Genomic DNA, 22,545 nt, shown 5'->3' on the forward strand with positions numbered 1-22,545 from the left:
TATAATTCACTGAAAGGTCCCCAAAGTTTCTCATATACTGTTTCTTTTTGCTGCCTACATAATAAGCATTTCTCATACCTTGAAAGAATCTTCGTATCACATAGCCATCCCTCCATAAGAGGTTTCTTCCTCGTTTTCTGCACCTTTAACACCTGTCTAATAGCCACCACTAAGCTTTTATTAATCCGATTCCTAGTCACATCAGCAATATTGCGCTCGCATCTTGGAGATAGCAGAAGCACAGATAAAGGGCTCCGCGGAAAATTGATGGTCCAAATTGCATCAATCCTGTCCAACACATCTTTCCAATAGTCCATCACTCTATCACAGTACCACAACATGTGCAACAGAGAACCTTTCTCCTTTCGACACCCCCAGCAAACATAATTTTCCATCAATCCTAGACCATACATATGAAGCAGAGTCCAATAAATGTTACCCAAAACTCTTTGATGAATATAACGCAAGTTTAAGTAAATTTTCGCCTTAACGGGGACCTTCCAGATTTGTTCCCACTCCTCCACCGAAATGTCATTGCCCAACTCTTCAGACCATTTAATTCTTAGCTTCTACCATGAGGCCAACCAAGCACTCTCCAAAGGTATGAAGTTCATGATATCCGACACTTTCTGCTGCGTCCCAGTAAACAACCCACATATCTCTGGCTTCTGCACAAACCTTGAGTCTAACATCTGTCGCCGTTTAGAAAGCAAATCCTTCAGTATTCTATACCTTCCCTGTTCCCTCCTACTTAGTCCATATTTATTACTCAGATTGTCAAAGGAAACCATTTCATCATCTTCATTCCAGACATCCCCAATCACCAGAACTCCTCTATTACTCCAACTTCTCCAATGCAACATTTTATTATTAACTTGAAAACCAGGATTACACTATAAAGAAGCTTCTTTATACATATGCAACCCCTGACCACTATCTGTTATCAATGAGACCAATGTATCCTTTGTAACAGCATTTCAGATTCATAGCCTGTCGAGGTAATTTCCCAAGAGAGTATAAGCTCTTCACATTGTATGGTTTCAACATTTCTCTCTCAATTCTCACCCACCAAGGCGCTAAGTCTAAATCATCATTTGAGAAAATACATTTTGTTTAAAGTAAGAAGCCTTTACAATAGCTACCCAGGATAGGAGAACCAAACCCACTTTTCGGGCCATAATATAACGTGGGATCCTAGTTTTTTTTCCAACATCCCACAAAAATTCTTGAAAGACTTTATCAGTATGCCCTAGTATTTTCTTTGTGAACTGTAGAGGAATGGATCATTTTAATTGCATTAACTTTCGCGCAGATACTTAAGGTGGTACAACGCCATTTCCTAATGTCTTTTTGGAGAACCTCTATTATTTTATTCACATTATACTCAACCAGCTTATTAACATCCCAAACCAGATAAATACCTAAATACTTGATACAATCTCTTTGCCATTTGCAATCCCAACCCAACAATCGATCGCAATTAAGATTAACACTCAGTAGAAAAACTACTGATTTCCCCCAATTGATTTTATAACCTGACAACTTCCCTACTTCCTCAATCATATTTTTCAAAATAGGTCCACCTTCCCTCAGATTATTCAGGATTACAACCACATAATCCGCATATGTCAAGACTTTTATTTCCTCACCCCGTATACATAACCCTTAACTTCAATATTCTGTCTGATGTAGGCCAACAAGGGCTCCAGAACCAAATTAAAAAGGAAAGGAGACAGGGGACAGCCTTGTCTTGTACCTCTAAATAATCGAAAGGGATCAGAAAATCCCCCATTGACCCAGACCCTGGCCGATATATCTGATTGCAGAGCTCCAATAGCATTGATAAATAGTGGCCCAAATCCCATCTTCATAAGAGTATAATTTAGAAATGTCCAATTAACTCTATCAAAAGCCCTTTCAGCATCCAAAAAAATTAACAAAGTCTCACTAGCTGCAGATTCTAGCAAGTGCATAATATCCAAAAGAGTCCTAATATTGTCATATCCAAGTCTTTGTCTCATAAAACCCACCTGTGCCTTATCATTCAGCCCTCCCATATGTTTATCTAGACTATTTGCCAGTATCTTAGAAAAAATCTTCATATCCACATTTAGCAACGAGATAGAACGATAATTGCAGCAACGAGCCTCATCTTTCCCTGGTTTTGGAACAACTGTTACAACAGCCTACCTCATTGACGGACACAAAATACCTTCCATTAAGAATCGATTATACAACTCACACAGTTCCAGCGCTAGCTGCACATCAAAACATTTATACAATTCAATAGATAAACCATCCATACTTGGAGATTTTCCATCTTGTAATCCACCAATTGCTAACAATACTTCTGATACAACAATTGGTGCGTCAAGCAAATTTCTGCCTTCCTCAGGCAAAGATGGAACATCAATTTTCCCAAAAAATACATCTAGATATTGCAATTGTGGTTAAGCTCATCAGGGTACAATTCTGTATAAAACAAACAAAAGAATTCACCTATCTCTTTTCTCTCTACTGCCACACCTTCAGTGCCCTTATCTATTTTACGCACATGGGATCTTTCCAAAAAACCCTTCAGTTTGTTTGCCAACAGCTTTCCCCCCCGATCTCCTCCTTCCCAATACCTTTGTCTCATATAAAAGAAACCTTTCTCCATTTGAGATACAATCTCTAGTTTCAGGGCATCCTTTACCACATTCAAGTCCATTCTATCCTTATTATTATTTGATAAAGCATACCTCTGTTGCAGATTTCCCACGTTAGTCTCAAGTTCTAACAATTTTGTTTCTCCCATTTTTCTCACCCTAGCAGTCCAGAATATCAACTCCCCCCTAATGAAAGCTTTAAAGGAGTCCCAAACCACTAGACTATCTGACAGACCTTTATTATCAATAAAATAATTTTTAATGGAATCACTCAATGCTTTCGAAGCGTTCTCCTTTTTTAAAATTAAGGGCTTGAGTCTCCACCTACAATTTCCTCATCTCCCACCATCAAAATGTATCTTAATTCTCACCATTGAATGATCAGATAAATTACGTTCCCCCCATACTTGCTTCCACCACAGATTCCACCAATACATCAGAAACTAAAACATAATCCAGTCTCGGAAATGAATCATGTGCCGGGGAATAAAAAGAAAAATCTACGTCTCTTGGATGTAAGCTCCTCCAAGTGTCTACAAGGTCATAGACATCTAAAAAGTCATTAAATTCCTTGCTTGATCTTTGCCCAGAAAAATTACACGCAGAGGATATATCCCTTTTATAATCTAATATACAATTAAAGTCCCCTCCCAAGATAATAGATTCTCCTCTCATATCACGTAACATTGCTTCCAACGACGCAAAGAATCTACCACTATTAACACATGGACCATAAACAGAACCAATAGAAAGCAATTTTCACTCATATTTTAAATCAACCAATAGAACACGACCTTCCGTATCCATACTCACTCTTTCCACACTAACATTCAAACCCCTCCTAAACAGAATCCCTACACCATTTGTGAAGTGATTAAAAAAGTGCTTTCACAGGAATAAAGAAGACCCATTGGAATCTAAATAAATTAAAGTCAAGAAGTCCGATTATCCATGTTGTAAGTTTCAATGCCCATGCTTGGCATGCATGCCAGCAATATGTCTGAATACAGCACTTATACGTTCCATCAATCGTGTTAATCCCCACTACAGTGGTGGTGGGCAGCATTAAGCTCAAATTGGCTGCCAACCAGTGCATTTGGACAAACTTCACTCAGAAAGCTAGAGCGCTTCAGCTAAAAACCGTTATGCAGCTTGGCCCATACCAAGGCAACTGTGACTTAATGAGACACGCTCAACATTTTTAAATTCATTTTGTATTTGTATTTGGTCAAAATGGCTTGTCGACCAATCCCAGCGAAGCAACTAACAACACCCAAATCAATGTTAGTAAATTACTTGAGGATAAGAAAAATGATGACATAATGGTAAAATCTCTTAACCCTGCCTCATTATTGGCTTATTAGGAAATCAAGTTAATCCCAGCATTTGCACCTTACCTAGATATTATGAAACCCAATGTATGATCTCCCTGTTTATTAAATTACGGTTTGGAATATGCGTCTTGGCATAGAATTTGAATAAGTGGGACAGGAAAAATTCAGACACATTGCCTATTGCATGACAAGTTGTGAAGCTGTTGAACGCTTTCTTTTATTTTTCCGATTATACTTACAATACAGGGAATTGTATTTAAGACTGAGATTTCTGTATTTCTGGAATACGCACTGTTACTGAAGCCCTACCGCTGCGTACAAAGACATCCAACCAGGTAACAACATCTGCCCATAGCCAAGTATCTATTTAGGGCATCTAATAAGAGAATCACATTCTTATATTCAGTTCCCTTATTATAATTTGCACTAGAGAACTACGTATAGGATCATGAATGAACATTAGCACCATGGGCGGGGCAGCCAATCAGGTGGCTAGGAACGTGGGCTTGAACTGCTGGTGTAAGCCCACGTTCTAAGCTGCCTGACGGCCAGCTCCCCGCCTCCATCTTACCCCACTCTCCATCCCTTATTTCTTTCTTTATTTACCCCCAATTACCGTATTTCGGGTGTGGCGGCCCTTGCTGCTGCAGCCGCATTTTCCTCTCAGCTCCCCACGGCTGCCCTGGAAAGGGAACGGGGGCTCCTCTTCCCTTTTCATGGTGGCCATGTTGGTAAAGGATTTCCTTCCTACAACGGGATGCCCGTGGTGTCCCATTGTAGGAAGGAAAATCCTTTTTCGTTAGCACCCTGGGTTGCCGCTTTGGTAACCCAGGGTTCTAATGGCCTTATGTACCTGTTCCACTGGCAACACCGGGGGGGGGGTAACAGTCCTGGACCCACGTTAATGGCCCTCGCTTCACTTTTTAGCTGCTTTTGTTTGTCACCCTAAGTCCCCGGATATGCCCAGAAGTGGATCCTTCACCCGATGTGCCAAGCTACGCCTCACTCCGGGGCCTCACTGCTGACAGCCAATAAGGCCAAAACGTGCCTTGCTTATGTTTATGTACACAAAAGTTATGACGTAGCAGACTGAGTTTGACTGCCCCTTTTGGAGTGGGGCCACGACCGATTTGCATAGTTAGGGCAAGGAATACGAGAATTACATTCTTATATTCACTTCCCTTATTATAATTTGCACTAGAGAACTGTGTATAGGATCATGAACGAACATTGTAATTAAGGCTCCATGACTAAACTATTTTGTTGATAAATAGAACTCTGTATTTCAATGATTATTTATTATGTTTATATGGAATGTGCTATTGATTTCATTGTATGCTTGTGTCTGATGATATAATATCGAATAAAGGTGAATGAAATGGAAATGGAATGGTATTTGTATTTATTTGAAGAAAGGGGATGGATGGCGGAGGCATTCCCAAGAAGGGTGGCTGTATGATAGCACAAAGATGGGAACAAGTGTTGAGTCAGCTTATGAAGACATGAACAAAGTGGGACATAGACCAGTCACAAAAGAAACCAAAAACTAAAATAATAAACAGGTGACTTACAAAGGTAGCACTAAGATAGGGAAGCAAGTGCTCCAAAATAAAGAGGGGGGACCATACAAATATATAAAAATACCTTATTAAATGGCCTTGGAGGGAGTGGCGGAGTCAGGTAGGGAGGACAGGAGAATGGGTGGGGGATGCTTGCACTTTGGCAGATCAATTTTAAGGCAATCTAAAAAAAAACACAGTCGGGCAAGCTTTGATTGTGATGGTAAGTGGGTTTCAATGGAGCGGGCGGGTAGGGAGAATGAGTGGAAGCAAGAGGAGGCACAGGGGCCATGATACAATGAGGTTCAGTGCGGAGGAGGAGCAGAGAGAACAAGATGGCGAGTAGACAGTGATATACTTAACCAGGTACTGAGGGGGAAAGACCATATATAGCTTTGTAGCCTCAGAGATGGAACTTGAAAAGGGAGAAAAAATGCATGGACAGCCATTTAGCATGGCATCAGGAGGCAAAAGTGGGGGAGGATCTGTGTAGGTTGTAGAGAGTGAGGATACTGAAGACGAGAACTTTGTCTAGAGGGAGGAATGAGTAGAGAGGAAGGTCAAGCAGTAGGCATGAGCAGTACTCAAGTATGATGAGCACAAGGATGGAGAATATAGCTTTCATACAGTGGTGATAAATTGACACATTTTCTGAATATCAAGAAGGTTAATACGAGCAAAAGAGGCAGTGGCAGTGAGGAATTGTCACAGTCAGAGTTCGCTATCAAAGAGGACCCCAAGGTTCAGAGTATTGGGTGTGGCAGCAAGACAGTTAGGCTGCAAGGCAATAGGAGAGGTTAGTGTAGGCATGGTACTGGACTACAGGAGTAGGGTGACTTCTGTTTTTAAAGAATTCAGCCTGAGGAAGCAAAGAGCCATCCAGTGATCAACCGTAATGGGACACTTGGCAATCACTTCTGAAATGGCTAGGGTGAAGGGGGTAAAGAAGAACATTATTTGAGTGTCGCCAACAAAGAGGTGATAGTGAAAGCCATAGGACAAGATTAGTCTTCTAAAGGGTGAAGAGCAGAGATCAAATGACGGATCCTTGGGAGATGCTGCAAGGGAGATGAGTGGGGTCTGAGGTTTGTGAATTCCAAGAGATTTTAAAGGTGCGACCTTCCAGGTAGGAGGCAATCCAGGCTAGAGCAGATTTGCAAAACCCATGGCCCCGAAGAATGAGGAGGAGAGAATAGTGGTTGAAAGTGTTGAAAGGGACAGTGACGTCCAAAATATTCAGTATAGAAGAGAGTTTGGAGTGGTGAGCACCTGAGAGAAAATGTGTGTTTACTATAGAAGACAGACTGAAGTGACTCTCCAGGCCCATTAGTGTTCTGGTTGAATACCACCCACTCAAAGACCTTTGAATCATGATGTAGGAGGGAAACGGGGCAATAGTTCACCATTTGGGTCATCAGAGGGTTTTCTTCAAAAGGGGTAGTATAGTTCCAGATTTGAAAAAGGAAGTGAAGATTCCAGCAGAAAAAGAGATAGTTCAGAGAGATGAGGGCAGGTGATTGTGACTTTGTTTTGGATCGTTTGAGGAGCAATTGGGTGGATTGCAGCGCCAGATGAGCTGGTTTACTAAAAGGATGGGTACTAATTCATTAGGTGGCGTAGGAGAGAAGAAGTTGAGAGTAGAAGGAGTAAGGAAAGAGTTGGTGGATAGAAGAAGGATTGGGGAGGGAGAGAGAGGGTAGGGCTGTTAGAGTTCCATGAATTAAAGAGATGTTGGAGGGAAAGTAGTGGGAAAAGACATTAGTACATATGGAGGAGCCAATGGATATTAGCTTGTAAGGTGGGTGCAATAACTGGAAAGTAGGTGAAAGTTTGCGTCGTTATTGCAAAGGGAGGAGATTGAGTTTGTAAAGTTGGAGGATTTGATAGAGTGCAGAGAAGATGGCAGCAAGGAGTAGGGTGCGGTTTGAGGATTTGCACCAGCATCGTAGGTCACAGCGTCTTTTTGTTTTGAGGGTCTAAATCTGAAAGGTGATACAGGGCTGAGGATGGGGACGGGAAGGTGTGAATGTTCAAGGAGGATAGTGTTGGGCAAATGGAGTCATACATGCATAGTGAAAGTTTTAAAAAAACATAGTCAATGGAAGAGGCATAAATAGGGCAACGACACAGGAGAGAGATCCTCAAATCATCACGCTAAGGGTCAAGTGAGTCCTGCTTAAATTTCCTTATGGACATTAAAGAGGGGACATGTGGAGTCCAGAGTGAAGGGACCAAGACATTAAAGTGATCAATGGAGTGATCAGCTGGAGAGGAGTCAATGGAGAGGTCAGATGAGGAGAGCAATGTAGAGAGAAAGACAAGGTTAAGAGAGTTCCCACCAGAGTAGGCTGGCTAGTCGGGGAGGGAGTAGAGGGCGAGGTCAGATAGGAGGGAGGTAAGTTTAAGCTGGCTGGCTGTAGAGGGTTTGGGAAGGTTAAAGTCCCACGAGCATGACAATGGGGATGTTGGTGGGAAGTGACTCAAGGGTTCATTTCCATAAAGAAGAAGTTGGGTGGACCAGGGGGTAGGCAGAGAGCCAGAACACCTCTCAAGGTGTAGGAGGGAGGATTTTAATAGTGACATATTCAAAAAGAAGGAAGTGATGTCAAAGGCGGCATGTGTGTTATTGGTAAGGATGCCCTGCTCTAAAGCCCGCCTTCTCAACTGATCAGAGAGAGTCGGAGAAGGTACAGTCAGTGTGATGAGACAGGTTTCTGTGATAGCAAGAAGTGAATGTTGAGGGTGATAAGAGTCAAAGTGGCGAGTGGGGTGAGAAGACTTTTTGCAGAAGAATTGTGCATCCCAGAGGCCAAGTGAAAGAGTGATAGAAGATGGAGGAGAGTAACAGGTGTTGTGCAGTAGGTGAGGTGGATAGATGAGGTTGGAGATTCTGGGAGAACGGAAGCATTGGGTTAGATTGGTATGGGTGGTGGGGTAGAGGTGGGTGATGGGGAGAGTGAGGTAGACATTAGATGGAGTTGTGGTTGTAGGCCGTGAGAGAAGAGGAGGAGAAGAGTGAGTAGAAGGAGGAAGGGAGAGAAGTCAAGGTGCATAATGGAGGTTAAAAGTAATATGCAAGTGAAGACAGTGGAGGAAGGGTGTAGCCCCAGAGGGAGAGGGTTGATGGGTGAGCAGAAAAGGAAGGGGAAAAGGTTGTCAGCTATAAGTGCTAAGTTGGGTTAGAATTGGACTTTACGCGACCAAAAGACAGTAGCCCAAAACAGGGATGCCTGTTGGTCCTTTGAGGTAGCAGCTGCTCTGCAGGGAATGGAGTCACTGTGTCAAAAGATACTTATGTGTCGGAGCAGGAGTCAGGCGAAGGGTGAGCACAACAAAGTCCTGACATGATAAGGGGCTCTAGGCCTAGGCCTTTTCTGTCACTAACAGACCTTCATAGGAAGTTGCTGTGTGTTGCTTTTGGCACTTAACTGCAGATGCCTGAGCAGCACGCTGAGGAGAGACTCAGTAACAAAGCTGGCAGCCTATTGCATGACCCTCCCGGAGCCAATCACAGTGCTCAAGATTGTTTCCAGTCTTTTTGGCAGGGTGCGTCTTTGGTGTTGTAGGCTCAGGGAGCTTTATTTTTGAGGCAGGACCCTCAGACAAGGCCCAGGACCCTCTAGAATCGCAAGAGCCAACAAAAATGTCTCTAAAATTAAATGTAGCCTGCAATTACTGAGGCATCTGCAACTTATTCTAACATGAGCCACGTATGCGAATCATAAACAATAATTGTAGATTTAATCTGAAGGAGAAGGCTTTATGCAAGCTCAAAACTAGGTACCCACGAACTGTTTACCGACTTCTGGTAAATTGTACATTGTAAATAATCAGCAATAGGATTGATGGAACTTATATGCACTGTACTCGGACATATGTTGTTTTACATGTGGGCTTCCTGACATGTGTTTTTTACGATTGTATATTCACTCTACTATTACTATGTTATCATGTCCATATTGAGCCCTGAAGAAGCTTTGAAGAGAGGAACGTGCTGGCACTTGAAATAAGTACGGGCATGGAAGTTTATAACATGTATGGCCAGTGAGACTTGTTGCCTGTACCTCATTTAGTTTCACAGGGATCGTCTTTATTTTCTCCCAAGTATAAATCGCAACCAACATCTTCATAAATGAAGGAATTAGCGCTAGACGACGGAAACACATGTTCCTCTTGCCCTTTTCCTTCCCTTGAATGCTATCAAACAAATAATCAGATTCCAAATGTATGTCATTTGCGATTCTAGACATGGCTGTAAGTGACATCTACCGGGGAAGAGCAGTACTGTCATGTAACATCATTTCATTTACTTTAGCAGGTCGATGAATTCAGTTAAGGGCTCAAAGGTCATTTTTGGAGAATGATGGGGTTAATCCCTGCCACGCCCCTGATAACTTAAATGCTTACTTGATTCGCTCCCCTTAAGCCCTTTCCCAGTTCCTGCACACCGAGCTCGAAAAGGAGATCTACAGCACAGAAGCTCCTACTACCCTCACCTGATGACCAATCCCACACGCCTCCCGCCCTTCTATAATTGAGGCACGTTGTGGATTTGGCTGGACTTTGCTTCTCACACTGGTTGCAGAAGACACACATGCACAGGCCTGATTCTCAAATGTTTGCACTGCACCCAATGAGAGAGATGGCATGAGCGTCTGCTGCTTTATACCTCATTTGCATAATCTAGAAGTGTAGTAGTCCTGGAAATGCCTGGGGCATTTTTGAGATTCTCACGTGCAAATGTAATTCACAGAGATTTAGCCAAGGGCATGAAGGTCTCATGCATGCTCCTGCAGCTCCATGTTGGCTGTAGTTTTAGGCTTTGTGCATCAAGTATAAGGTAGCAACGGTACAAATCTGGGATGCTCACAGGCATCTTCTCCTCCACTCTGCTAAAATTTTCACCAGATCAGACCCTATGGGGGTCATTACGAACTTGGAGGTAACCATGCCGCAATTTGCGGCATGGTTAGCCCCTTACCAGGTACCGGGTCCGGGTTCCTTAAATGAGAAATCACCGGGCCATTCCAACCTTGGAGGACCCGGTAATTCCTGATTTGAGGAACCCGGACCCGGTACATCCCCATTCCCATTCAAGCCCCCATAGGGCTCAATGGGAATGGGGAGGGAGCTAACAACGGGCCCGTTAATAACAGACCCGCTCTTAGCTCCCTGGTCTGCTAGTGGGACCCGCTAAGGGCACCTGCTTTTACCAGGCGCCCTTTGCGGGTCCCGCGAGCAGACTCGTAATAGGGCGGTAAGGGGTTGACGACTCCGGCACCATTAGCGGCGCTGTTAAGCCCTTACCGCCAAGGTCATAATGACCCTATGGGGGTCATTTCGACCTTGGAGATAACCATGCCACAATTTGCGGCATGGTTAACCCCTTACCGGGTACCGGGTTCCTTAAATGAGGATTTACTGGGTCATTCCAACCTTGGAGGACCCGGTAATTCCTCATTCGAGGAACCTGGACCCAGTACATCCCCATTCCCATTCGAGCCCCCATAGGGCTCAATGGGAATGGGGAGGGAGCTAACAACGGGCCTGTTAATAACAGGCCAGTTGTTAGCTCCCTGGTGTGCTAGCGGGACCCGCTAAGGGCGCCTGGTTTTACCAGGCGCCCTTTGCGGGTCCCGCGAGCAAACCTCGTAATGCGGCGGTAGGGATTTAACGGGGCTGGCAGCTCTACAGACCCCATTAAACCTCTACTGCCAACCAGGTAATAACCGCCCTATGTCTTGAACTCTTGATATCATAACTGACAATAAATGGAGCGGAAATTAGATTGCTCAGATGATCAAACAGCAGTGACTGGGGAATCTTCAAGCGGGTAGGAGTGGAACTACTGGCCCAGTTTTTACCGACTCAGTGAGCAACACGAGCAAGCCCAATACCCAAAAGGCTGGCGTGTGCCCCCCCAAATGATTGAGAACCTGAAGTATTTTAGAGCTATGAAGACAAAGACGACTAAGGCTTAAGCTTGCAATGACTTAATATTGGCGTTAGATAGGGGGACCAGATTTAAAAAGTAAAAAACCAGAACAGGGCAACTAACATAAAAGTAGGACTAACTCTTGAAAGTGGCTGTCAAGGTACTACACTTCAGTAGCGTTTGGACGAGAAGGAGGTTTAAGTGTTATTGTTCAAAGAAACACATATAATTAATTTGTTACAAACTAACACTATCTAAATTGTAAAATGCAGCATTTTTTCTCTGTGTTCCTGCCTGCCAGCTATGAAGACCTACTACAATAAAACGGGACCACTGCAGTTTCTAATAGGAACTAATCTTGAGAAAGGGGGACAGAGCTCCAATTTCCGGGACAGTCCCGGCAAAACCGGGATGTATGGTCACCCTACATTAGAGTGAAATGTTTTTTAAAATCTTCTGGCCCCTGAAATCCAGTGAAGTGAAGGTTCCTGCTATCGTCATTAAAAGTAACATGACCTAACCAGGCTAGTGGGCTCCTTGCTTTACATTGCACCTGTGAATGGTGAGCAGGACTACGTCTGTAAAGGCAGATCATGCTTCTCTGGAGGAAAATATGAAGTGTATCCAGACTGCCTATCAGGCATTGTTACCCCGTTGCTCTGAGATTCCCGGTAACATGTCCAAGAAAGATGCGGCCTCCTCCCGTGTCTGAAAAAAGAACAGCTTTCCATTATGCTCAACCCGAAGCTTAGCTGGGAACAACATGGCATAGTTCGTATTTCTGTCTTGCATCTGCTTCTTCACGTCCAGGAATGTTTTCCTAGCAGCTTGAATTTTGATAGTGCTCCCTCTATAGGTGACAGTTCCTTTTTCTCTCGCTTTCTGAAGCACCACGTCCCTGTCTCGATAGTTCAGTAGACGGGCTGTCAGCGGTCTAAGCGGTGCTCCTGGAATTGGCTTCCTCCCACTAGGGATTCTATGTGCCCTCTCCACGATACATATTGGGGAGAGCCCATCAGGCCTTAGCGTCTCCTTCAGAATTCCTTCAACCAGGGCTTCCATGTCTCTCTGGTTGGCCGACTCAGCCAGGCCCACAATCTGGATATTATTCCTCCTGGACCTTGATTCGAGGTCCTCCTGCTTCTCCATGAGCGCTTTCAGGGCCTTCCGCACTCCGGACAGCTCTCGAAGCCGAGGCAGCCACATCTTCCACACCAGACAGTCGCCCCTCCGCTTCATCCAGTCTCTCCCCATGCTTGTCCAGGCGGACCTGTATGTGGTCCACCTTGCAGGTAAGCGTATCAAGTTTCCCATCCAGGGATTGTATCCCGGATTGCAGCTGTGTGAACATAGCCTTGATCTCCCGGAAAGCGGCGCCAGGGTCTGTGTCCAATCCCGGGGCATACGGGGCAGGCAAATCTGCCATCACCACATTTTTGGTCTGGGTGGGTACTTCAAAACTTAGCTTGGCCTGCTGCTTACCACTTTTGCTGGATTTTGACATGCTGCGCAGCCAGGACAGTCCACCTAGCCCGCCGGTTCTGCTCACTGCACCACCGCGGCTCGCCTCTATCCGCTCCAAGCCAGAGCTCCACTCCACCTCCGTGTGTCAGATCTTGCCTGTAACCATGAAGGAGCGGGGTCTCGACTCGTCCGCTCCTGCCACTACACTCCCCGAACCAGGAAGCAAACCAGGGCACTAGCAGCTAGCCACCCCATATATTGTGTTATCCCATAGCGCTGACCCCTTGGCCACCGAGTCCCACCAAAGTCTCTGCCAAGGAGAGTGCCGCCAACTCTCCCAGCGCTTTCCGGACCGGCCACGATCCAATAGGCCCCACTTTGGGGCCACCTACCCAGCACCAAGCCAGTCACTGGGGTCTGGACACCTACACACCGCCGGCCGCAGTGTCTGCCCCTCACGCACAGCTCTCCAGTTACATTGGTGGCATGCTGAGCCTTAACTGTCCCTCTAATTGATTATTTGTTTATTGCCCACCTCCAGTTTCCAGGCGTCCAGCACTCAGGACAGCACCTCCCAGCGCCACTCCTCCGCTGATGTTTCCCCGAGGATGCGCACAGTACATGCCGCTCCCGTTCCGCTGCCCCCTCCACAACAGGTTGCCTTCCAGGAGAAATGCCTGATCGACGCACCCTGCTTCAGAGGGGCCGTCACACCCACACACTACTCCGTCAGCGTCCACCTATGGCCGTGGTGCTCCTACTGCAGCCCTGGTACCGGGCACTTCAGATCGCGCCACTCCTCGTAGCCCAGCCTCCAACTCCACAGGATATTCTGTTCTTAGTTTCAATTAGATGTAGCTATTGTTCGTTTCTTCTATTGGTATGACCTTGGTTCTCCTGGCATGAGTTGCCTCTGCTGAGTTTCGTTTGAGCCGTCTCTTCTTGTTTTTGCTAAATATGAAGCTTTCGCGTGTGGACTATAGTAACCTGGGTTGATTCTGCTTCTTCTGCAAAGTAGAAATAAACTTATAATAAAGTGCTTCATTTGAGGTAGATTATGTATAATGGTGCTTGCCGCACTTTTCTTCTACTAAGCATAGCAAGCTGCACTGTTTTGTTAGCTTTCTAGCAATTCCAAGCATATTTACAGGTGTAAACTGGTTGAATATCTTCATCTTGCTTACAGCTTAAATTTCTTACATTTTGACATCGTTCTTTTACTTTAAGTTCATGATATCCTTATTCATGGCGTTTCGTTTCTTTGCATCATTCTCTGGTTGTCATTCCTTCTATCTGCAAGTCAGTCCGGGCCCTCGTGAGGTCACCATTCGTCTTCTATTAAGGCCTTTTTGGTTTCTTCAGCGACTGTACTTAGGCGATCTTCATTTTGTTTCTTTTGTTGATAGGGTTTTCTTAATGGATACCTTACTATCCATGGTTTTCTGGGTATCGGTACTTCAATAGGTGCTGTTCTTCTAATAGGCACTGGGCAGACTCCTACTGCGGCTCTCTGCTGGTTTGTTTGCTCGTCATACGTCACATATCTCGGTGTGAATGTTCCTGGTACTTCAAAATGGGCGACTGGAGTGCAGGTTTAATTTGGCACCTCCTCTACATTCCCCCCCTCTGGGTGATTCATCGACCCCCTTCACCTCCTTCTTTGAATCCGTCTTCTTTTGTTCTTCTGCATTAGCTTTGATTTCATCGCCTGGTTCCTTCCTTCTTCATCTTCTGGGTCTATGCATCATGGGCTTAAGAAGTGTCTCTTTGGAGTCCATATTTTTATTATTCCTTTTAAACTTCCTGCTGTTCTCATGTGTTCATCCTTGTTCCATGTCATCAACTGACATTGTCCATTTCGGCTGCAGTAAACCCATCTTCCCACATAATTTCTGTGCTTCCTTGGATAGAGAAACTGTGTTCCCTCAGGTGCATGAATGCTAGATCTCACAAAGTCTCTTATTTCCTTATCAGTCAGGTCTTTGGGCTTCCATCGTGGCTGGACATCAATCATGATCTTCATCCCTATGGCTTTCTTTGCAGTTTTCTGGCACTGGGACATTATTATGTTAATAACACAAAATCCTAGCAATATCATCACTAGCAGGGCTACCAGAAATTTGAATGCATCTGCCATCCATTGTGGAACCCATGAGAATAGTGATCCAAACTAACTGTCATCATCAACTTTGTCTGGCTCATCAATCATCTGGTTCTGCAGTTTTGTCAACATACATATTGCTTCTGTTAAGGTTGCATTCTCCTCGTCATGAGATGGTATAAATGTGCAACATGATTCTCTGATTTTTGCACAAACTCCTCCATCCATAGCTGTGATCATGTCAATTACATATCTGTTTTATTTTTATTTTATTTATTTATATATTTATAACGCGCCGAAGCTCGCAAGCATCAGCGCGCGAAAAGCACACGAGAGGACAGATCACAGGACAACATAAAAAGAGAGGACGGGGGACTCAAGGGAGTCCATGCTGAATATGTAACAAATTACAGAAAAAGTAACGTTTTCAGCTGCTTCCTAAATAGCGAGTAGCTACTTTCCAATCTGAGATTGTCAGGAAGCTCGTTCCAGAGCGCAATAGCTTTGGTGGGGAAAGCTCTCCCGAGTCCAGTAGCTTTGACTCTAGTGTGGCTAACTTTAAGTAGCCCTTTTTTTGCTGATCTAAGACAGCGGCTTGGTTCATACCAAAGAAATTCCTTCTCTAGGTATGTAGGAGCCGTGCCAAAAAGACAGCGGTGGACAAGTGTCAGGGATTTGAATTTAATACGCTCCTAAATGGCGAGCCAGTGAAGGCCTATTCGGTCATGGGTGATGTGCTCACGCTTAGACTTCCCGGTAATAGTTCTAACAGCGTTGTTCTGGATTATCTGGCATTGTTTAATGCAAGAGTTACTTGAACCGAGCATCAGCGCATTCCCATAATCCAGTCGGGCCAAAATCGTGGCTCTAGCAATGGTGGCGCAATTTGTGACGTTGAGATATGGCCTAATGCGGCGTAGTAATCTCTGGTAGTATTGGCAGTTTTTTTTAAGAAAAGTGACCTGAGCATCTGCTCCTAATGAGGATTGCAGGTATATGCCAAGTGTTTTCACCTTACCTGAGACCGTGATGCTAGAGTCCTTGATAAGAAATGATGAGTAGGCTGGGCCTAGATTGGATAAGGCTTTTGAAGATCTGAATGTCATAAGTTCTGTTTTTGAACTATTCAGACACATCCAGTGGGCTTTTATCCAGCTTTCTATAGTATTATAGATTGCTGAGAGTCTGTTGTTGTCTGTGGTGTGGTCTCCGCTGAGTTCTATAATCAGTTGAGTATCATCTGCAAAATTGGTAAAGTAAATATCCAACTGTGAAAGGAGGGCGCAGAGACAACGGATATATAGATTGAATAGGAGAGGGGAGAAGCTAGCACCTTGTGGGACGCCACAATCCACTGGATTCGTGCCAGAGGAATGTCCACCCCAGGTGATTTTGGATTTTCTGTCATCCAAAAAAGAGGATATCCAATCGATGGCTTCCTCAGCACAGTTACCTGCTTTTCCCAGGGCCTCATGGAGCTTCCCGTGGTCTAATAAGTCGAATGCCGCCGAGAGGTCTAATAGAATGAGCAGGCCGGCCTTGCCTTTATCAAGGATTTCTAGCATTTTAGATTGGAGGTCGAGTAATGCTGATTCCGTGCTATGTGCTCTTCTGAATCCTGATTGCTGGGGATGTAGCAGGTCGTGCTTGTCCACGTACTCTTGAAGTTGATGAGTGGCCACCTTATCAAGAACTTTCAACAAGAAGTTGCAATTCGTGATGGGGCGGAGATTGGCAGGGTTTTTAAGGTCGAGGCCGGGTTTTTTAACCAATGGTGTAACTGTAACTGTTTTTAGACTGATGGGAACGGTCTGGTCTCTAAAAGACAAGTTTGTCATGCGGCAAAGAAAGGGTGAAAAAGTGTCTGTATTATCTAGAATGAACTTGGGGGGCAGTATGTTTTCAGGGCATGAGGTGCAATTCATGTTAGAGAGAGTCTCCGCCATGATTTCTGGTGTTATTGGTGTGACATCTGTTCTGGAGAGTCATCAGTCGGATGGCTCTGAACTCTTGATTGCATTGAATCCCTTTGTGGTGGTGTTGATGGTCTGCAGTAACTCCCATCTGGTTATCTGTAACCATTTAGTATTTGCTCCAACTTACAATCTTGGCATGAGGATTGTCGCGAACACTGATGAGGTGAGGCTAAACATTCTGTGTTCATATGGGATTGCATGAAAACATCTTCAGATTTGGCAGAGAAGTAATTTTCCCTCTTCAATTGAGTCATCAGTTTCACAGATCTCTTCTTTCTCAGGTGTGCTTCTGCTTTTGTGAAACTGTCAATGTTCAAGTCGCTTTTCGGAATCACCAAAGTTGGAACATGGACATTCACTATTGTACATATACCTCCCCAGTTTCTCGGCAGTCTGATGTATGCTTTGGACCCACATGCCCAATAGTGATCCATAATTACTGCAGTTCCATGCTCCATGCCTGGGGCATCAAAGATTTGTCCACAATTCTGATTCTCTCCCATCTTTCTTGTGCCATTGTTCCTGAAGCACAATTTTGAGCTTTCCAGTGGTACTATCTGCAATGGTCCTCCACTGTCTTCACCCATGTCAGTAGTTTTGGAAGCTTTGGCCACAATGGTTGGCATAGCCTTTATGAATTTTCAATTGCTTCTTTGCAGGCTCTGAGGACCGTCCATGCCCTGCAAATCACTACTCCTTTTTCCCATCCATCTGGTGAAAGCACTGTTCCCCAAATCTGCATTTGGCCTCTGTTCTTCCAACTTCGAGCCTCTTCTGGAGTTTTTCCTTGGACATTTAGCTTCTGATTTACTTCTAATTTCAGCTCCTTTTACTCCAGGTTTCTCGTACCTGATCACGTGATTTCTAGTTTGAGCTCTATTTCTTGTCTTAATGTCTTGAACATAATCATGTTCATCGAGATAAGCTGTTTCAGTTGCCCATTTTAGTGAGGCATCACTGCCCATGAACTGGCCTCTAGTTTTTTACATGGCTACGTGTGGAGGACAGTGTGCTGTCTGGACATCAATTTATACAGCTACAAAGATCTTGGACTTCCCATGCTGTATGGTAGGAGTGCACAAAGTATTCCCCTTCTGAACTTTGTCTTCAAACTTCTTTCATGTGCTGGTACCAAATGTTTTTTCCCAAATGTGCTGTACTGTCCAAATAATCGTTTAATTCACTGTCATCTCCATGCATGCTTCTCTTGAATCTTGATGTTTTCCTGTAGTTTGCTATAACTACATCCCTGAATGCATCTATATGGCTCTTTCTTACTAGAGGATCCTCAGGTATCTCGGTCCATGGTGCAGGCCTTCTCATCTGCGCCATTTGAGTAGTCAAATGTCTGGCAGCTTTTTCCTTGTCCTCGTATATCTTTTTCTTTCTGGTTAAAAATGTTTGTATCCATTCTGGCATTGGTCTAGTATATGGCTGGATTATGGAGCTTGTACTTGTCCCTTTCACTGGAACATATATGTTTGTCAATGCTGTCTCTGTGGTTTTATACTTCAGCTCCTCTTGTTTCTTCAGGAATTTAGCTTCTTCCATCTGTCTTTTCACTTCGTCTGCTGTGGAGTTTCTCATATTAGGCTGTCTTTTCTTCTCTACTGCTTTGGATTGTGGTTCTGCAGTCATTGACATGAGGCCTGGTACATGTGCATCAAATGTTTGCATGTGTGTGGTTGTCAGTAACCTTTTCACATTCATACTTTGCTGACCCTGTCTCCGGCATTTTGATTTGTCTGTTACCACAAGTGTGTGTGTGTCATTGCTAATCACATCCAACTCAAGTTCATTCACTCCACCACCAGATCTTCTACGAACTGGAATGACTATGGAAGGTCTGGGTACTTTTGTAGGTTTCATGCGCATATCATTAGGTGGGTGCACTGGAATAGGAACGCTTTGTGCACCAATAAAAAATGCAGTTCTGATCGTTAATGACAGTAAAACAATGATGAATATAATACACAAATACATTATGCCCCTTTAGGTCAGGCGGCAGCATTTACTTCCAGAGAAATGTGGACGTCTTTCTTCCTGCAGGAGGACAAGGTTGCTGCTCTGGATCCCCATCTTGATCATTCGCCAAAATGTTAACTTTTACTATACTCCTTTAAACAATATTGTCTTTCGGATTCTTTGTTGTGAGTTTCAGGTGTTACACAATTGTCCCCCTTCTTGTGCATAATGAATTGTCTATTATCTCGGGATACAGTTCTTTTACTAGGCTATGGGAAGTGTCAACATCAAGCAATAATTCAACAAGTCTCTTTACTGTGCATGTTCAAAGTATGTCAGCTCCCAGTCTATGCCTCTTATCTGCTTCATTCCTGAGACATATTGTCTTTGTCAATATAAAATAAGAAAGGAAATCTCGGGCAATGTTCTCTTGATCTGTACCTCGGCGGAAAGTTTAAAATCTTCTCAAATAGTTCTGCTGATGGTTGGAGAGTTCCACTTGCATCACTATTCAATGCAAGAGCATGCCCATCTGTGTAGAATTAGCTGGGTCTCTGATGAAGTTGAGGACGTCAACATCTACAGGTCTCCCCACTAGCTCTGGAAAATCAGTGATTAAGCAAAAGAAAACATTGCTGGCCAATCTACTGTCTTCGGTGACAGGGACATTTGTCCTGTCCTTGCTCAAGTTTGGAACTATTTGCTCTCATTCAATGTAAACAGTGTCTGCAATTTCCGTTTGCGTGGAGTGCAACTAAGATAACAAGGTTATTTAGGAATCTGCTTAGATGTTCTGTTTTTGCTGGATCTCGAAGAAACATGAGTACGTCTATCGTTCTCCCGGCAAGATTTGGACAGTCTTCAATTATGCAAAAGAACAATGTATTGACAAGCTCATTTACTTCCTCCTTTACTTGGGACATTTCACTTTTCCTTGCTGTACTCAGGAAGTAGGAGGAATTGCTTGGTGATCACAGTAAGCAGCCTCCTTATGATCTTTTAGTTTTCAGGAGCAAACATAAAGAGCTGCAAACATTGAGCTCCTTAAGGTATTGACACTGGGCATCTCGACGCAACCCTTTTTTCCGTACACATTACATGAGAACTGCTTCACTATATTCAATGGTTTCTCTGTTTCATTTAGAGAACCATCCTTGAAACACAACTGCCGTTCAGGACTGACACCATCCGCATCTGTGCCTGCCAGTACATGCAGGCATCAACTATCAGCCTCTATTAAATAGCGCTGATACCGTGATCAAGTAAGTGAGTTTTAAGATTTTGTAATGTTTTATATGCAACTTACCTAAGTAGCCCATCCCATGCTCTTGGATGTACGTTTTTTGAACACTTAGGGTGATGGCTACACCTGTTATAATGAATAAGGTCTATAATAATTAGTAGGTTATTATCTAAGCAATTACTCTGCATTCACTTCCATAGTGACCATTTTTGCTCTTGTGGACGAATAAAACAAGGTGCTCCTCGCCACAGAATTTTGGCCATTGGGCCTCCAGATGCAATTTCTGCAATCTAGTAAACGGCTGATTTATCCACCGTCAGTATCACACTCGATCTAGTGATAACAAGTAAGAGACTGAACTCTATTATGCGTCACACAATGTCATGTCATTTGTCTGTTTTGTTAAATTTTTTGTCAAACTTTTTGTTAGAATATAATTAACTATCTGTCAATATTGAGGTCTTTCCACGGAGAGTTTTGTTAATATCATAATACAATGTCTGGCTGATAGGACTAACAGGCTGATCTGTTGTAAAAATGAATTCACTAAACAGTTTTGTAGTCACCTCTGTCTTTGTGTACCACAAGGTAACCATTTGTATATACATCTCTTTAGATCTATGATGTCACTTTCACATCACTTATGAGGCCTATCATGAAGAAATCATCTGTCCTGAAAATGGCCACATCACTCACCTCTGTATGGACACCTGAGAAAATGTCCAATCCATCATTTGGCCGAAACATGTCGACACCCCACATCTCAAAAAATGTCTAAATTTAGGCGTTTGTACAATCATGTTATAGGATTGTATGATTTACCCATTCCTTCCTTTTTTTCCTTTTTCTCCCTTTAGCCTTTATCTTTTTGGTGCAATGATTAGACACATCTCTTTGCCTTCTATGACTCATGGATGTATTAAATTGTTTTAGCTTTTTTACAGACATATGATTAAAAATGTGATCTTATGTTTTCTTGTGCGTTTGGCTATTTTTGCCTAATTTTGAGACTCATGACTACCATTCACTGTTGATTCCTTGTGAACATGTTTATTGTTAGACTCTTCTCTGTGTGACCATAATTGTTCAACCTCCTCCTAGTATCGAAGTAGTGAGGGGTAATCAATTCTCAGTGCTTTCACTGGCACCTTTGTTTTAGCACTAGTGTACTTACACATTTGTTACAGCATGTGCAAACAATAATAATACATAAAAACATAGAAAATAATAAAAAAAAATTGCTGTAGATCCTGCAGCCTGATTTTCTGGTCCCTTACGAGGTGAGTCAGATCAGAACCCCAGCACTCAGAGTCTACTGTTGTGTTTCCCTCCCTTCAACAGTACAAATAATACACCCTCAGTCTGATGGGGACATTCCTACAGAACACAGGTGATGATAATATATGTCCCTAAATTACTGCTGCTCTCATTCTAATTTTACCTATTAAAAACACAGTTCCCCCTCCTTCAAGATCTAAGTTGTCTCCTTTGGTTGCTCTGCTGTCAGCTATGTCTGGGCCAGGGTTCGAAATTGCCAGGAGCTGGGAGCTATTTAGCTCCTGGTTATAACCAAGTGGAGCCTGGCTAGCTTGAAACCAACAGCTACCAGGAGCTACTTTTCACTCCTGTGACAAGTGGGCCCATACAAACCTGGCTATGCGATATTTACTGTGCATGTTTGGGAATTTATATAAAGGAGAGTAAAGAACACACCCAAGAGACATTAGAGCATATTATATAGCATTGATAGATCTGCTGTACACTATAGTGCAGGTCCTCGTTCCCCAGAGGTAGCTCCTTCCTAACTGGTTATGCCCCTTACAAAGGAGCTGCTCTTTGCTACAAAGGAGCTGCTCTTTGCCCCTGGTCAGCAAATCCCAGTTTCACCCCTGCTGGGGTGGTTCTGGTGAATGGAGAGAACGGTGTGCTGGGGTTCTGTGGGAACCACCCATCCCCCACATGGAGCTCTGATAAGATGAACCCCTTTTGACGAGTGTTCCGAGTGGCTCCCTGCCTGCACATTTCTCTGACTAACTGGGAGAAAGAGCCGTGCACTGGCACATTTTAATTCCATTCAATGTAGTAAGGCTTTATTGGCATGCTTTGCAGCTGAGCAAATCGTTTTTCGAATTCCGGCGACCGTGCCACTAGTACTCAAAAGCAATGAGACCTCTTCCAAAGTTATGCCACGGCAAACCATCTGTCTCCACCCACCCCCCACTACTGAAGAACATTAAAATGTTTGGGGCCTATCACATTTTTGTATTTAAAAAAACGGTTCAACCTACATATCACGGCTCCCCATGTCATCCCCTCTTTT

The 22,545-nt window shown here is 43.8% G+C and overlaps 1 long non-coding RNA gene across 2 annotated transcripts in view; it reads left to right on the forward strand.

Moving 5' to 3' along the window:
* The window catches only part of LOC138582566 (uncharacterized), an 89,362-nt gene extending 68,168 nt beyond the window's left edge, over nucleotides 1–21,194 (forward strand). Inside the window, exons 4-6 of one of the 2 annotated variants that reach the window (XR_011305042.1) lie at nucleotides 20,127–20,244; nucleotides 20,426–20,571; nucleotides 20,842–21,194. This is a non-coding gene — a long non-coding RNA (uncharacterized lncRNA). The remainder of the gene's footprint in view (nucleotides 1–20,126; nucleotides 20,245–20,425; nucleotides 20,572–20,841) is intronic. The other variant, XR_011305043.1, reaches the window with a different exon arrangement.
* Nucleotides 21,195–22,545: the final 1,351 nt, after the last annotated feature.

This window comes from Ambystoma mexicanum, chromosome 3q, assembly GCF_040938575.1.
Source record: "Ambystoma mexicanum isolate Mex_15411 chromosome 3q, UKY_AmexF1_1, whole genome shotgun sequence".
In the NCBI taxonomy this organism is placed as follows: Eukaryota; Metazoa; Chordata; class Amphibia; order Caudata; family Ambystomatidae; genus Ambystoma; species Ambystoma mexicanum.